This window comes from Biomphalaria glabrata, chromosome 10, assembly GCF_947242115.1.
Source record: "Biomphalaria glabrata chromosome 10, xgBioGlab47.1, whole genome shotgun sequence".
In the NCBI taxonomy this organism is placed as follows: Eukaryota; Metazoa; Mollusca; class Gastropoda; family Planorbidae; genus Biomphalaria; species Biomphalaria glabrata.
Window position 1 is genome coordinate 27,553,741 of NC_074720.1, and position 6,136 is coordinate 27,559,876.

Below are 6,136 nucleotides of genomic sequence, written 5' to 3' on the forward strand. Positions count from 1 at the left end.
ATCTAGCAATAGAATTATTTGGAAATTATAATAATTGAATCAGTGCATGATTTCTATATACATCTAGCTATAATGTCAACATATTTATAAAGTAATGGACAAGTTAAATTACATTTTTGGGTTTGAACACTATCAAACAATACAATTTTTGGTAACGTACTATATAAGACTTGCATGCTCTGATCATTTATTCTTAAATCAAACTTACACAATTAACTTTTTTTTATTTTTTATTCATGGAATAATTAACCAACACAAAAGACAAATATAACAGCACAAACAAGATATCAAGACAGCATTTTCATTCAATTCTTAGCATTCTTTACAAGCTGACTTCAAGGCTGGTGGCAATAATTCATATTTTGACTTCCATGCAGCAGCTGGAACAAACAAACAAACAAATAAATATTATAGTCATGTAATAAAACTACCTTCAAGCTGTATTAATAATAAAAAGAATCTAACAATTAAACATCAGAAGACCTTACATTTATCTATTACATTTATCTATGTGGACATACTATTAAAGGTTATATTTCCAGCCCTTGATGATAAACGGTGCTCAAAAATTAATTCTAAAGCCTATTAAGCAACACAAAAATTAATGGTATTTCAAAATTTGGAGTTCAATCTTCTCCTTATATTAAATGTTATGAATTGGTGTCAGCAAATGTGGCACTGGTATTTGACTATGCTAAAAGTGCAATGGCAGACTAGATCGAGCTAGGCTTCAATTCATTCAATATTATATTTTGTCCAATTTATTTATATTAACTTTATCACAGGCTCTTACTAATACAACTATATTCTGTTTGTAATTAGAGTTCTATGGTAATTTAAAAAATAAGTTGGCTGAAAAGTTATTCTAGAATTAAAATAAACAATTATCACAGTGAAACTTTAAAAAAACATTAAAAAAAAAACCACAACCAGCATATTTCAAAATTAGGATAGCATTTCTTTATTTACATTTAATAAATTCCATCCCATTAACAATTTACTTTCAGATTGCTGATCAGTAATCTAAAAGCAAAATTTAATTCTTACCTTCTTGAGCAGGCTTGCTTATGAAAAGATGATGAACAGCATCTGTACTGCATGCATAGGTTATTATTAACCTAAAAGATTAATGTCAACTTCCCCTAAAGAAAATGTGGCAATCTGTTAAAAAAAAAAAAAAAAATAAATAAATAAAAACATAAAAAATGTTTAAAGAATGCAAAAAAAATAATATTACAATAGAGGCAAAACACAAAATGTTTAAGGTAAGGTATACAAGAAGGATTGTTGCTATATAATGACATTAGGTCAAAAACAATTCTATGTAGGCCCTATTTTCATTGTATAAATGTTCATTATAATTTTTTATGCAAATTAATAATGAACTTAAATCTCAGTGAAATTACAAAAAGCTGAAGATATTGCTCTCGAACATTGTTTCACAAGATTAACATTTATTTTACATTTTCTTTATTTAATCGATTTGATCTCATTAAAATTTTCATTTGGTTTAGGGGGATGTGGGGTGTCACTGATCAGTAATCTTAAAGAAAAATTTATTCTTCGTACCTTTTAGAGCAGGCTTCCTCATGAAAAGATATTGAACAGCATCTGTAGTGCATACATAGACAATTCTTATTGTCAGCTGCCCTTAAAGAAAACTGGCATTCTAAAAAAAAAAAAATAAAAATAAAATTACAATAAAGACAAATCCTGAAATGTTTATGGTATGGTTATAAGAAAAACTGTTGCTATAGCCTAATGATGAGACTCTGTATTTTTTCTTTAACAGTATCCACACAATGAAATTTTTAAAAGCCTAAGCCTTAGCTAAGCCTATAGAATGAATCCTAGATCAAATTGTAGAAAAATGTATAATATAATAATTAGTAGATATTCTAGCTAGATCTAAATATAATCTAGATCTATGTCTAGTTTATAGATCTAGAATTTCTAGATCTGTATAGATCTATTTAATTCTATTACATAGAGCCTAGAGTCTTTAAAATTTACAAAAAATAAAATCTAACATATATTGGTGAATAAAGATGTAACGCTACCTGGACCTGGTTATGTGGTATGCACGATGGACTGTTTGGTCGCCTCGTTGGTCTCTGCATGGTCGTCTGGTTCATACCCTGCAACTGCCATCACTTCCCTAAGCTCCTTTGAGGTTTAGACTACCAAGTAGATATCTTCAACTCTGAAGGAACATTTAAAAAAAAACAAAAAACAATGTCAATATAGGGCTATAGTCTAAAGCAGCTATAGGGTTAGCCGTTAGTGGCGTTAGTCTATTATATATAGGCCCCTAATATAGATATACTATATATATACATATTTTTCTAGACATATCTCAATATCTGATTTTAAAACCAATATAAACGTTTGATTTTATTTATTTGTATAAATTTAAACATTCTAAACTCTAGACTAGATTTTCAAGATCTGGAGTGTAGGCCTAATATTGTACATTAGTCTCTACAAAGTAAATATCTATATTATAAGATTATAAGTCTATACTATAGGTCTATGACTATAACTAGTTACTAGATCTAGAATTATTTAATCTAAATGACCTATCGCCTATACTATGAAAAAATTAAAGATTAGTCTGTATTAACAATATATTAATTAAATATTATTCTATATCTACTAAATTTTCTAATAACAACTAGATTTTAGAATCTAGACTATTCTAGACTATCTTTTATTAGATCTAGATCTAAGTTTACTAAGTCTTAGTATATCTTATAAGTCTAGGTCAATTTTTTCTAACCTCAAAATATTTGAATTAGAATAGAACTAAAATCTATATATGAGTATGAGTACTATGAGTATAATAATTATTATATTAATATACCAAAGTGTCCAAAGTCCTAAGTCTAAGTATTAGTTTACAGTTACGTGACTAGATACTTAGATAGGCATATAGACTAGATCTAATATTCTGCCCTAAAAGTTAAAAGGTAGTAGATTTAGATTTAAGATCTAGTAAGTCCTTTTTTAACTAAATCTAATTCTATGCTGCAGATGCATTAGCCATTTCATGGTAGATTCTAGAATCTAGATCTAGAATCTATTCTAAATAGTAAATCAGTAAATCTAGTCATAACGCATGAATGTTAATCACTTAAGTTAAGTCTAAGTCGTCTAGATCTAGATTTAATAGGTCTCAAGTCTAGATATAATATATATATTTTCGTCATCTGATGATGATCTGTACTTGTGATAGGCTTAAGACTTTAACTTATAAGTTACGACCATTCCAATTGAATTTCCATGGCTGCTGCCATGAGTCTGATGAGTTGAAGAACATATGCATTGATATCAAGAAGTACAGCTCATATAATTATTTATAATAGATCTATTATATTAATGAAAGTCTAGATTGACTAGACCTAGACTAGAGCTCTATAACTTGTAGTATAACTAATAACTTAACAGATTTAGATCTAGATGACTAGATCTAGCTAGCTCTAATTTGATCCACGTGTGTACGCTCAAGAGTGAAGACTGAATAATCCAGTTTGTGCCGAATATCGCGAGCTTAAAAGAAATAAATGCTTCTTTTTCATTGGTCGAAAAAAATGTTAAAATGTATAAAACATTTTTTAAAAATCTAAATCTAAAAAAAAAACAACAAAAAAACAAATATGTTCTCCTTTAACTTTAGATTCTATGTGTGATTAAATATTATTAGATATAGATATATTTTTTTAGTGTGCACATTAAAAAATCAGACACACACACACACACACTATTTGATTACGAAAAGTCTGCATTGGGCCCATACGGGTAAAACTTCACTATTCCAGTTAGGGATTTCCCCAATAGAACCCTAATTAATTTTTTTAAAAATCTTAATATTACTTACAAAAAGGATTCAAAGCAACATTTAGCTTTAAGACGATTAATACTACATTTTAAAACATCATAATATTGTTTTTTATGTTATAATAAAGATTTCATCATGTTGGTTCTGGCGTGATTGGGGAAATCCCACACCGGCACGAAAGCGGAAAGACGTTAACGGCCCAATAACTAAAATCCCACACCGATCCGTTAACGTTTTTATAGGGGCGATTGTAAGTAGGTCAATCTACCCAATGAAACCATATTACCCCAGACCGCGACAGAATGGTTTCGATGGGGCTTTGTTTATATATGCTAAATCATTAGTTTTCCTGGCTGACTCAGGCAACCCATTCCATTAAAAGATAAGAGAAAGCAGAACGGTTAGAGAGGCACTTACTTAATGTGAAAAGCAATTGCTTCCTCCTAGTACATTCTCAAAAACGCGATTTGTACATGGATATACTATGACCCATTATTTAAAATATAAATTTCCTTTCATTAAATATCGGATGTGAAAGCACTATATAAATTATTGTAATTATTTTAATAATTTTCATCATTAATGACTTCATACTAAGCATAAGTTTGCCATTAATTTGTAATAGTATAAAAATTGTTTTAGATCTAGATTTATTTTTTAATTAAATATTTTTTTTTTTGTAAGCCTTAAGTGTAGTATTTTTAGATCTATGTTATTAAAAATAAACAAAAAGAAACCTACTTTTTCTATTCAAATCGCAGAAAGTAGAGCTTTATACCCATATTGAGCTGTGAATAAGTTGGGTGGTTTGCAATTTCGCGGCTGTGTGTATGTGTTAAAGTTAATTTCTATTAAGTATTGTTAAAGAGCTAATTGTCGCGCCTATATTCAATGTTTTCCAACTTAACTTAAAAACATGGGAGTGCCATCAAAGGTCCATGCCGATCAGCAAAATGATTAGGCCCAACGCAACCTCGAAGACATCAAAGCAGTCCATGCCGCTCGTGCATAGCAGAAAGTACGGTCTAACGTTTTGCAGTGTATAGTGTATTTTTTTTTAATATTCTTGAATTTCAAACAAAATTAATTGTAATAAGAATTTAAAAAAAACAAGAAAACGTGTTCGGGCCTTTGTGTCTTGCTGCTGTCACTTTTTTTTAAAGTTGTCTGCATTGAATTTTTTTTTCTTTGGTCGCGATCAGACCGGCCCATTTGGTACTGGCCCACCGGGCATTTGCCCGTTCGCCCATATAGCCAGTCCGCCCCTGCTTTCGGACCTTGCAATCTAAAGATTTCTATTGCCGACTGTTTCTAAGGGTGTCATGCCACCAGCGATTAACCGCCTTAACATTTCCCCAACTTAGGTTAGGTCAGGTCATGTAGTGTTGCATGGATTCAGGGGCGTCCTAAAATACAAACTCCCAGTTTACACTGAGGTTCGAACACGAGACCTCTCGTGTCTCAAAAGCTAAAGCGCTCTACCCACTCAGCCAGCAGGCCACCGTGAATAGAAACTATCTTTTTAGTTTCATAAATAGTCAAACCGTTCTGCTTAAAGAGTTCGATGCTACAAGCTTGACTTTGATATTCACCAACAAATCTTTGGTTTGTTTTCATAACATTACCCCCCCCCCCCATTCATAGAACTCCAGCATGGTGCTGAAGAGAGCAAGGTATATCCAAAGGCGAATAGTTTTACTAAAAATACAAACAAAAGTTTGGCAGTTTTAAGCATCCTCATTTAGAAAGTTGTTTTTTTATTGGGTTTGGGCTCTTTTTCCTTCTTAGGTTCTTCTAAGATCAGTAGGTCTCAACCTTTGGGTAGTGACCGTCTTGTGGGTTAAATGGCGTTTTGCCAGTGGTCGCCTAAGACCATCGAAAATATAGATTTGAGTGTGTGTGTGTTCTAACGTATCAAACTTGACTTTGAACACGGTTTTTTCATTGGAAGATTTAGTTGCAGACAACTGAATCAGAATGATTTCCAACATTTAAATTGTCGAAATATAAATATGTTTCACAGTTTAAATTAATGTAAATCTTGCAAACCTTATATCATTAAAATCATAGATAGTATTTCTATAATGAGGCCATGACAAAATCTAAAAGTAATTTCACGTATAATTAATGATGCCCCTTTTTATAATTCTTGTTATTGAATGTAATATTTTCTGAATGAAACAACTCGTGAAATTTGATCCCAATCACAAACTGTTCAGAAAACAAAATGGAATGACGATGTTTCACGCTATGGTTTTACTCTAATATTTGACATGGAATTCAAAAGCTTTCAACTGT

The 6,136-nt window shown here is 30.9% G+C and overlaps 1 long non-coding RNA gene across 7 annotated transcripts in view; it reads right to left on the minus strand.

The window, feature by feature from the left end:
- Positions 1-212: 212 nt before the first annotated feature.
- The window catches only part of LOC129928866 (uncharacterized), a 79,657-nt gene continuing 73,733 nt past the window's right edge, over positions 213-6,136 (minus strand). The window contains exons 1-5 of one of the 7 annotated variants that reach the window (XR_008780390.1): positions 3,446-3,589; positions 2,061-2,203; positions 1,570-1,669; positions 1,048-1,161; positions 213-380 (exon numbers count right to left, since the gene is read on the minus strand). This is a non-coding gene — a long non-coding RNA (uncharacterized LOC129928866). The other 6 variants (XR_008780391.1, XR_008780393.1, XR_008780392.1 and 3 more) reach the window with 6 other exon arrangements.